General features: G+C 41.4%; 1 protein-coding gene across 1 annotated transcript in view; it reads left to right on the top strand.

Annotated features, from left to right (window-relative positions):
• The window catches only part of UST (uronyl 2-sulfotransferase), a 279876-nt gene that overhangs the window by 82598 nt on the left and 185245 nt on the right, over positions 1–12033 (top strand). The gene's annotated exons all lie outside the window — the stretch shown is intronic.

Here is a 12033-nt window from a genome sequence, read left to right as displayed (position 1 = left end):
TCTATGATCTGCTTCTGGATAGACCTTTTGCTCTGAAAATTGCCATAGATTAAAGAAGTGGGGAGATTGGCAGAGAGACTCATGTAATCCCAGTGTGGGAAGCCAAACTCTTTGGCAATGTATTTGCTTATCTGGAATGGAATGGTTGGCCCAGATAAAACACAGAAAAAACCTGGGGGTCATATGAAACTAAATTGTCCATACTCTTTGGCAGAGTCTTTTTAATTAAAAAAGTAAGTCCTATTATGAACAGCAGTGCAAACAAAATATTTTACTTGTTAGAAGATACCCAGAAGATGTTCAGGCTTTAACACTTAGCTTTGGTGAATTTAGATGGTCAAGGGAGGCAGCAGAGCCTGGTCCTGCCTTGGCCATGGTGTGCTTATTCTGCCTGTCTTCGGTTATTAGGATTTTGAATACCCTACATGTTTTGTTTTTTTTTTCTAAATTTAAACCAAGCACAAAGGTTCATTTCCAGGCTTTAAAAGACATTTTTATACTATTTTAATAGGTTAGTTTTGAGAAACTAAAGGTCATTGTATTAGTCAGAGTTCTCCCAAGAGACATAATGCACACACACACACACACACACACACACGCATATGACAGGGAATTTATTAGAAGAGTTGGCTCACACAATTAAGGAGGCTGAGACGTCTCCACAGGCTGTCTGCAAGCTGGAGAAACAGAGAAGCTGGCTGTGTGTCTCAGTCCAAGTCAGAAGGCCCAAGAACCGAGGAAGCTGATGGTGTAGCTTTCAGTCCAAGACCAAAAGCCTGAAAGCCTTGGGGGCCCTCTGGTGCAAGTCCCAGAGTCCAGTGGCTGAAGGACCTGGAGTTCTGATGTCCACAGGCAGGAGAAGAAGGGCATTGTGGCTCTGGAAGAGAGAGAGAATTCACCTTTCCTCTGCCTTTTTGTCCATCCAGGCCCCAGCCCATTGGACGGTGTCCACCCACATTGAGGCCGATCTTCCCCCTTCAGTGCACTGACTCACACACCAGTCTCCTCTGGAAACCCAGACTCACCCGCTAGCTAGGTGTCCCTCACTCCAGTCAAGTTGACACCTCACACCAACCATTTCTGCCATAGAGCTGGACTTAAAAAAATTTTTGTTTAAAATTTATCTCCTTAATAAGCTGTATAAGCCTTCTTCTTTGAGTCTAAGATTTAATCATTTCAAAGAAATGGAAAATAGCATATTTGTTTCCTCTAGTTAAAAAAGGAAGACAATATTCATAGACAAAGGAAACTTCTTTTGCCACATTTCATGTTTCTAGGCAGTTTACGTTGAGAACCAAAAAAGCATCATTTGATGGATGTAGATTGAAAGAGCAATTTTATTTTAGTTACAAAATAATAACGGTGACAGTTATATAGTGTGTATTATGTGTCAGACACTGTTCTACGGGGTATATGTATGTGTACTGGGTGTGTATATCCACTGTATGTATATGTACTAGTTTACAACCTGCTAGTTCCCTTGCTAATGAGTTAAATATTGATAACTATTTGATGCATGCTCACTTTATATGAGAGTAGTGTTTTTACTTTTTGGAAATTATGCTTCAGTGAGCCCTATGATATAGGTGCTGATAGTATTCCAGTTGTGCAGATGAGGCAACCGAGGCCCAGGCAAGTTGAGCACCTGGCCCAGGGCTTCGGAGCCAGGCCAAGGTGGAGCCAGCACTGGACACCCGAGTGTCTGCTGCTAACTATCTGGCCACACCCTGGTCTTGAGGAATTTGTTTTCTTTGCACGTGTAGGCCATAGCCACCCTTCTGACATTACAGAAACAGAAGAAATAAGAGTCCAAGACAAACCAGTGCATTCCAGCTTAAGGAAAACAAATGAACCAAAAAAAAGCACACTAGCTCCAGCCTGGCCTGAGCGTCTGGGTTAGGACAACCAACTGAGAAAGCCCACACTTCACTATTTTAAAGAAAATAAAGGCCCGGTGACAATGGGCTTGTTATGATTCTGAAGGGCAACATAAAATGCTTCCTAGGTGAATTAGAAAACAACCCCCAAAGTTGCAGGAGTGGATGGAGCTCTGAAAAATGTCCCAGTGGGCATCCGGAAGTGCAGCCTCCAGGTTGACACATGGGGTCACAGGGGAGCCAACAGTGGGAAGAGATGGAGAGCTCCCCAGGCGTGGTTGTGGTGTCGCTGGTGTCGTGGAATCTGCACTGACATGGGCCTTCGCTACGATCCCATTGTCCCACTCAGAAAAGGCCTTTTAGAGTTGCATTCAGATGCCAGGGAGGACTTTTTCACCAGATCAACGGTGGCCTCTTTGCTGGTGGCTTCCATGGCATTGGGGAGTCCTGGGCAGGAGGTAGAGCAGAGCCTCGGGACCCCTCGGCTTGTGCCTTTGAAACTCACCAATCAGAGTGGTCTTTAAATGGCATATGCACTGTTCCAGAACTTTCCCGTGTGAAGCAGATGGCTCAGGCCCTGCTGCCCTGTTTGGAGGACTTGATGGGGGTGTTGTCAGTGAGAGCAGAGGAAGACTCAGCATGCCCCTGTGCACCTGGTAGCTGGCTGGCTCTCTCCTCGTCCTGGAGTTTTGAGCAACACACAGTTATTGTCATGGATATTTAACATCACTTGTCCCTGAAATGTAGCCTGGGGGACCATCTAGGCAGCTGCCCTATTGGAGTTACTTAAACAAAAATGTATAAGTAATATATTTGTATATACACATATATATACATACACATTTATTTATAGTTTTTACTGATACTGAAATAAAACATTTCCATTATAAGAGCAATATGGACATCACAAAAAATTACAAGGAAAAAAGGTAAACATGTCCTTAAATCCAGTTGCTCACAGATACTGCTTTATTTACTAGAAAGGGACATGTGTACATGGGACGAGAGCATGGAGGAAGCTGAGCGGGGCCCTACCGCTTGCTGGCTGGTGGCTTAGAGACAACAGACGCAGAGTGGAAGTGGTTGGGGTCTGTTTGCTGTGGCTGCTCCACTGCCCCTGCAGCCGCCCTTGATAAGGCTGAGAGAGTGAGACCCCCGCTGCATGTGGCTGGGAAAGGTTTCAAGCGATGACTTCTTCACACAAGACGCGAGGAGTCCTAGGGTGAGGCTGGCTACTGATTTAATAGGCAGCAAAAGGGGTCAAGCCAACCAGCACCCACAGCCTTTCATCTCTCTCCAAGAAGGGCGTTCTTACCTTCACTTGTGGTTATGAATCCGTGAAAGTGTTGTCATTGAGAAAGTACCTAAAGCAAAGCTGAGTCAGAAATACTGTGTTTAAAATGTTCAGAAACAAACATGGAAAAAGATCACTGAATTTTCCTTTGGGGGAAAAGTGACAGCCCATGTAAATTGATAAATTGCACTGAATCTATGGAAGACACATGTTATGTTTGGTTAAATGCTAATCTCTTATTTGCCCTCCCGCTGCCAAGGCCTGGGTGCGTGTCTGGGATCTGGGTGTATGTTTAAACTATTATGGTTCAGGATAAGAGTCCTGTTTATGTTACACTGAGGCTCCTATTCTCAAACTTACTGATTTTCAATCTGGGGATTTTACTGAAATGTATACTATTGTCTCTCACCATGTAAGCCAAGTCCATTTTTTCTTCATCCATTTGTATGAGGAAAGAAATGTCATAATATTCAGAGGTCTGGAGCATAAGCGATTGCTCCAGGGGCATGTAGGGTGGGAGCTACCCGGTGAACTTCATTCCTTCTGCCTAGAATGTGCTTCTCTCTGCCCAGTACCACTTTGTTGCTCATTTATCTTTTTCACTGAAGCAAAGGTAGCATCTTCCCCAGGAAGCCTTCACTGACCATCCGGGCCTGAGTTGGTTGTTCCTCCCTCTGGGCTTCCCACTGCCCAGGCTGTGTGGTCTGGGCAGGTCAGAACCACGCCTTCTCGTCTGTTATCCCCAGCACCAAGGACAGTGCCTGTCACGAGATTTTAGCAAGTACCTGTTGAATGAATGAGGGCACCTGTCGTCTCAAAGGCATTGTTCTTTAGTAGGGGACTGCTGCACTCTGATGAACACTTCCTGCTCCCCCTCTCTACCCCTTGCACACCTGAAATGCTGGGGTGACATTTTAGGAGATTTCCACACCTCTAGATACCTAAGTACAAAGATGTGCAACTTCGCATTATGTAACAAACTTCTTTCTTTGTACCTTAACAGATATCATGCATGATTAAGTCTGATAGCTAGCGGCAGGTGATTGATAGATAAACAAAAAATGTTTTTTCAAAGAAAAAAACCAAGCCTGTGGTCTTCAGAATAAGATCACTTTGAATTATAAAAATATGACTTGGAAATATCCCAGTAAGCATTTCCAAGTCCAGCCCCTCTGCCACCCCTGGCCTGGAGCCACGCACCCATCTCTGTACCATGAGCCCGTGCTGCAGGATCTTGGAGTCGGGGCGTGGACTTGGTGGTTGTAGGCTCGCAGAGCACGGACATGGTTCTCAGTGTGTGACTGCGCAGGAACTTGCCCAGTGGATTTCAAGGCAACAAATTACACACTTACGGAAAGACTATCCTATTTCCCCCCCTGAAAGATTTTGACTATTCTTTCTCTTCTCCTTTTGCAGAACTGAGAATTAAACTGTCTAAATGTGCTTTTCTTCATATTTACTTACATGCTCAGCATTATGGTACCGGTCGACAGCAACACTGTCCTAGTGTTTCATTTTGGGGAAAGGTGATTCTTTGAGGAACAATCTTAATTTTAATATTACCATGTTTTGGGAGAAGTCAGTGCCAGAAAATTATAGACAGAGCTTGCATTGGAACAGAAATATCAGGTAGGGAAGGAGCAGGGATGGGGGTGGGTGCGGGGAGGCTAAAAGCTCCTCTTTTCTGAGTAATTGAAGTTAACACATGGATGGTGTGAGCTGATACTATGATGCGCACACAATACTTGGGTCAAGAAGGTAGAAATTAAAGGTAGGAAAATATTTTAGAAGATTCCATTGTTGAAATATTTTAACGTTGCAGTGGACACCAATTATTCTAGTGTTAATTTGGCCTCTTCAGATTTTTTACACCATGTGCTTTGAGATCCTTCCTTCATAGCTTACCCAATTTGCCAGGGATTTGTCCAATACCTTCTTTCACAGTGATCCAGCAATTTCCAGTTAGTCTCAGAGCAGGGAGGACTCATGCACAGAAGGCAGCGGTGGGCTGTCCTAGCCAAGGAGGCTCCCACTTTAGATGAAGGATATGTGAGGAAGATCAATGAGAACAGAGAAGGAAAGAGCCACCTGCTAGAATTTTTTCGTACAATTTTTATCTATTATTTGTATAAGTCTTACATTTTTAACTACAATGTAACTTGGTGATAGGTTCAGAGTGGAGAAGTATCCAAAGCAGGTGAAGATGAGTATCTGGAAGCTGTTTTGGCCCAAGGCAGTTTCATTCCTTAGTGTATATACACACAGGTGGAAAACTGTATGTTTTTTACCTGAGCTTTGCTCACTAATCATCATAATACTTTCAGAGAAAAGGAGACTCTTAGAGATGACGAGTTTAGCTAGAAAGCTGAGCAGGGCATGGACGCTGGGATGTGGCCCCGGGCACCACTGCAAATGCTTGGGCAATAAGGAGTCATGCTGTGTAAATCGTGCACATTTGGACTGGCAGGGACTAGGGCAACACTTGGACCTGAGCATAAAGTCATTTGCCAGGTGACACGTTTCTTCTTTTGTATTTAAGGAATCAATTATAACCTAGGCAAATTGCTTACCACTGTGGAAAATATCTTTTGACTAATATTATTAAATGTAGGGTAAAGATGGCAAACATTCACAAAAATGATTCATGCGAAACACATAAAACTAGTACCAAACCCATCAGCGTAATATTGTGTAATACAGTGTTATGTGTCAGAGCATATGTAGATTAAGTACCGTTTATAGGAAGCAGCTACAAGTGATAACAGACACGGGTGCTGTTTACCTAACGTGTCCTCAAGAGTAGCTTTTCCTGTAGTCGTATAAATGCCAGGACTAGGCAGTAGCTACTCCTGAAGAGATGGGACCAGGGGGTCCCATCTGCAGGGGGTGGGCCCCTGCATAATCTCTTGTGGACTATGAGGGATCATCCAGGTAGATCAGGTGTTTCTGCGTGAGCTCTTTGCCTCGGTCAGGAAGGCTGCCTTTGAACTGACTAGAAGACTGACGAGTATAAACCTGCCCTGTGTTACATTTCAGGTTGGTTTTCATACCAGAGCTTATTGAGAATTAGAATCTAAGCTGTGTTATTGTATCCTTGTTTTTCTGTCTTTCCTCCTTTTTGATTCTCAGAGGTAATAGTTTAGAACAAATAATTTCTTATTGAATTACTGGAGAAACACTGACAATGAGAACTTTGTGATATATATTTAATATTTATACATGTGTGCATTATACATTTCTTATTTGGAGGAGGGAATGAATGTAGGTGCAGTAGTATGCCATGTTAGGTTTTTGGGGGTTTTTTTTAATCATTTTTATGAGGAACTCAAGAGCATGTTGAAATTGGCTTACACATTCAGCGAACAGGGCTTGGCTTCAGCTGTGAATTTTCACCTACAAGATTCATGACACATGGTAAGAACACTCAAAAGAGAGCCGCAGGTACTCTCAAGTTCATAGTTGTGACAGTCCCCAGGCACACACATCCCGGGCAAGCTGATTCTGCCTATTCTGATGGCTGTGCTGTTCCCCGTTGTAAACGCTCTTCCCTTTATCACAGCCGAGCTGAGTCATGCCCGTCCTTTAAGGCACGACTGTTGTATTACTTCCACAGTAAGTTCTCTCAATATCACCTCTTCCCCAGTCCACCCCATGAATGTACAGTTGGTGATTAGCACAGCATGATTTGCCTAAGGGGGTGGGCACGTACGGAGGGACAGAGCTTAGAGCCCAGACCACTGACACCATGACTTTGGACATATGGTTACATTTATCTTAAGGCCAATTTTGCATATGAGGAAGTGAGACTCAGGGAAGCTAAGTAACCTGACCCATGCTACACACTTACTGAAGCCAGGGCCCAGAATCCAGGTGTTCTCGAAGTGCTCTTACCCCTTACAAAATTTCCCTGATGTCCTAAGAGGAGAAAGCATAGCTAGTGCTTCTTCAGCTTTGTTTATTTTTTTCTGTCTGATCCAGGCCCAGGTGGCTAGCGGTTGAGAAACCACAGGATGATGCTTTCTCCTGTCAGTGAACGACAGGGACACTCACCAGACAAAAATCCAAAACTTTGGTAAAAATAGAAAATTATGAGTGTGTGTCTACTGCAAAGAGTGTGTTTATTTGCAGCAACATTATGGAATGATATTGTATACAGCAAACATACATACTGCCTTTTAAGACTGCAAAAGTGCTCTGTAAGAATTGATTGGGAATATTACGTATTGATGTAATAATTAGTAGTTATTCTGGCCTATTTCTGAAAACATCATAATCAATAGTTACAGCAAAGGGAGAAACTGTAACTTGACAGGCGAAATAGCATGTTCTAGAGTCTAGTTTGCTGGGCAGGAAGATAGTTCTCTGGTTTCCCTGTTTTGCCCTCAGTGCACAGTGCTCCTTCGTGCAGAGTAGAGAGGATCCAAAAAGGTTGATGTGCATTTTCTCCATAAGTGCTAATAAAAATATTTATATATTTGGTCTGCATTATTTATGTAATAGTTTTATTCATAAAAGATTTAAAAGCTAGGTAAGCCAAATCAAAAATGCTACTTTGTACTCTGCAATTTTTAAGCCTTGACGTGGTTATGATTGTGAACATTATATCGGCTTTGAACTTTTAAAAATTCATTTGGCCTCTACTGTAAACGGCATTTGGATGTCTCGATAAAGGACAGGTGGTGCATACCGAATTGTGATGATTCCGTTTGTTTGTGCTCGTTCAAGAATGACTGCTGTTAGAGGAATTTGGCTCAAAATGCAGCCCCTGCTCCTGGTGTTGAGGTCGTTTTTGTGACATTAGTGATGAGAATAGATGCTCAGGATCATCTCTGGAGTGGAGTAACAGCAGGGCCCACTTTTGAAGTTATCTTTTTAGCACACTTTGGGGAATGGGGTCATGGTATTTAAAGCTTTGGGATGACTCCCCTGTAGATATGAATCAAGATTGAATTTTCAGTATGGTGTCTAATTTTGTGATCAGAGGTACAGTAGGGAAAAGTCGAGTGTTTTCTTAAATTCCTTGGCTTCTTAGGAAAAGTCATTTACTTTTTAGTTTTAGTATAGAGAATATAAAAAAAAGAGAAAACACCTGGTTGTTAGACAAGCTGGGTCCATGCCAAAGTGAAATGGAACATACAGCAGTCAAATGTGATTACTCTCCAGGCCAGGCATAGATCTGTCCTTTCCTTGCTGAAATATATATATATATGTGTATGTGTGTGTATATATATATGTGTGTGTGTGTGTGTGTGTGTGTGTGTGTGTGTGTATATATGTGTGTGTGTATGTGTATGTGTGTGTGTATATATATATATTTGTCTCTTCTATGAATTCCACCCATATATATATATACATATATATGTATATGAATTCCACACATATATATATGTGGAATTCATAGAAGAGACAAATTAGCATGACCTAGAGTTTTGAAAAATGGATTTAATGAAACAAGTAAGATAGGGCATGAATGATGAAAATTTGGATGGGTGAAAAAAGGAAATAAAAACACTTCAGGTGAAGAAACAAACTTTTGTAAACTTGACAAATGTTTTTGGGAATATGCATGGAACTTATTTAAAAATAGAATGAGTCTTTTAAATTGAGAAAGCATGCTTCCTTAGACAAATACCTCTTACATATATGCACAGCTTTATGTGACATCATTTTTATAACTTTAGCATATGTATGTGTGTATTATGTGTGTGTGTGTATGTGTAGATGTTGTGTATACAAACACAGATTGAGAAAGAATGTTTGCTTTCAAATTCTTCCCTGTTTGTCCCATGGCAATATCGGTTATTTTATGTGATAACTGATACATAAAATGACATGCTTTTAGAAACCTGTGATGGGCTTACAAATGTTACTCCTGTCACTGATTTGAAAGACTTTTTTTTTTCAAAATCGATGCCTTTGTCGAATTGCTGATACTGCACAGACAGAAGACCCGCAGTGTGGGGCGGATCTGAGTAGGGAGGAGGTCAGCCAAGGCTCTGAACACAGACTGTTCCGAGTCTGTCCTGCCTCTGCTGTTGGCTTTTCCTTCCTGGCAAAGTGTTTTGACTTAGTAGAGGATGTGTTTCCTCATCGACAAGATGAGAAAGCAATATCTACCCGAAGATGGAACGAGAGAGCTATATTTAATCAGTTGCCTAATGCACAATTCATAATAGGCACATAATAAACACCAGCCCCTTTCTCTCTTTTCCTGTACCTCAGAAAAGGATCAAGGTTCCCTGCCTAAAAATCCATTTTCCATAGCTTCGTATTTCTATTAGCTAGTATAGCTTAATTCTCTCTCCAGCTCTCATCATCACAATTTCATTAGCATATTCAATTTCTCATATTATTTATAACCCTGCATTATTATTTTTATAATCCTTACAAGTTATTTTTGCTCCAGTGCCTTTCTGTACTATCACGAAATATATTTCCTCCACTGCTGGGTGGTTTCTTCATTTATTCTCTGTTACATATACCTTCCCAAGCTTCACCTTTTTATGACCCCACAAAGCATGAATTTTTTTTTTTTTTTTTTTAGGTTTGTAATGGCTTTGCTTGATTCTGAAATGTTCATGGCCCCTAGGCTAACCACATTCTTGTTCTTATTGCCTGCTCTATGGCTTCTCTTGTAAAACCTTAGCTCTGAAGTCACAAGCAAGAATCCTTCAATTCGCCGATGCTCGACTCTAATTTCAGTGCTTGTGTCCTGAGATCAGACTATCTCGTATTCATGCAACCCTACTTCCTACCGCAGTCGGCATAACCAGCACATGTTAGAGAGAAAAGTCTGTGACACTTAATGTCATTTGCCTGGCATGGAGCCATTCCTGAAAGAAAAACTCAGTTTGCATTTATCAACTTTTCCTTCCCATTCCTACCTTTCTTTAAGGCATTTTTGCAGCTATACATACATACATATATGCATATATATATATATATATGTATTTTAAGAGCCATTTTATTTGTCAAATTCTGTGCTATAAAGAGTCATGCCCATGTTAAAATGTCTTCTTGATATCATGGATATTCTTGATATTATTCACACTTATTTGCAGGATTGAAATCTCCATGATAAAGAAGGCTATTTTAAGAAGATGAGCAGTTTGCTTTGCTTGTTGCTATCAGGGATCTTTAGGGAGCCCCCAAATCTGAGAATTGTTAGTAAGGTGGGAAGGTCACGCTGTGCCTTGTTCCATCCAGCGCTGTCCTCTTCTTAATGTCTCAGTTGGAGGATTATTAGGTCTGGTGTTGTCGCTTCCACTACAAGGATGCTGCTCCGAGGCCCCATTCCACGTCAGGCCTCAGACTGAAAGCTCCGTCTTCTGATGAGCCCATGCTCCCTTTTGCACCATGATAATCGAGTTATTTTTTGTAGGCATAGATTCATTCAATTGATGTTTTCTGCTGTTTATTAAGAAGCATTTCCCAACAAGCAAATTGATATTAAGTCGACTGGGATATATTTGGAATTCATGATTGTGCTTTCTCCATTATTTCCCTGAAAATCAGGAAACTTAATGTTAGTTTTGATGCAAAGATGCAGCCTGATTTGTTTTTTCCAACGGAGCTGGCCTTTGCTTTTAAGTCCTGTGTCTGCATTCACCCTCAATCTCAGTTCTTTAGTGATTTGAAAGTGAGTGACTCACTACCACTTTGAAAAGACTGTTAATATTTCCAGATTTATGATGCATTCAAGACAGCGGGCTTTTGGAAAGGATTCTTCTTGCTGGGTGTCTGAAAGCACACCTCCCCAACTCATTTTGTTGAAAGGCAAGATTAAGACTTAAAGGAAACCGATCTAATAAATGCTAAAGAGTATTTATGACCCACACTATACTTTATATTCCAGAATCATAATACAAATGTAGGAATACCCAAACCCTGCCAGGATTTTAAACATTACATTTCATTCATGCCCAGGTATAACCTCCCATCATAAATCCTAAAAAACTTGCAGGAAGACTGTGACAGGCCATTCTAGAGTATAATGAGGGCTGCACCGGTCAGGGCAGGACTGATGTTTATATATGTGAATACTTGGAAGATGTTTTATGTAATGCACCATGTTCTTAAGTTGGCTCTATTTTAAATATAATGGTAAGAGCTACATACACTTTATTGTATGTATGCCAGGCAGTTTATAAATGATGATTTTAATCCCTTCAGCCCTATGAGGTTAAGTTTTATTCTTCCTGCTTTACGTATGGGGAAACTGAAACTCAGAAACTTTTAAGACCCTGCCAAGGTCACGTCCAGTAAGAGGACTGTCACCTTGGACGCTTGACTGCTGCACCCCCATTCTCTCCCTGCATTCTTTCCCCTTTCCCTTGGGTTCCACACAGGCAAGGGATTTCTAATTTTTAGGCACCTATTTGTTTGGACTTTTTGTAGTTTTGTTTTGTTTTTGGTGGTGTGTTTATACGTGCGTACAGAGTAATGCTTGGAGGTATAAGAAGCCTTGTTTATATTGCAATACGATAGTTCTATGAACCACAAAATTTCACCTAAATTCTATTAAATCTGAGACAAAGTAGAATTAGAGAGATAATAGGAAAAGAAGAGAGGATGAATGCATTGAAACTCACTCTCTTTGAATAGGCACCATCAGGCTCCAGTGTGTTAGATTGCTAGTTAATTTTGTGAGGATTACTGTTCAAATGACTTCAATAATTTCTTGCTGCTCTATTAAAAATCCTCTTTTACATTTGAAGACCCAATAAAGGAGAAGCTATGATCTCTTTCTTGTGTTACTTGAGGGTTTATAGGAAAGCGTAATTCCAGATGGGATGGTTCTGTCTGCAACACGACATCCGTATGAGACCGACTTTGCCATCAAACCCATTTCATCCCTGCGCT

The sequence above is a fragment of the Microcebus murinus genome, chromosome 5 (assembly GCF_040939455.1).
Source record: "Microcebus murinus isolate Inina chromosome 5, M.murinus_Inina_mat1.0, whole genome shotgun sequence".
Taxonomy (NCBI): domain Eukaryota; kingdom Metazoa; phylum Chordata; class Mammalia; order Primates; family Cheirogaleidae; genus Microcebus; species Microcebus murinus.
The sequence above is the reverse complement of the archived record's forward strand: the minus strand, read 5'-3'. Positions and strand labels throughout refer to the sequence as shown.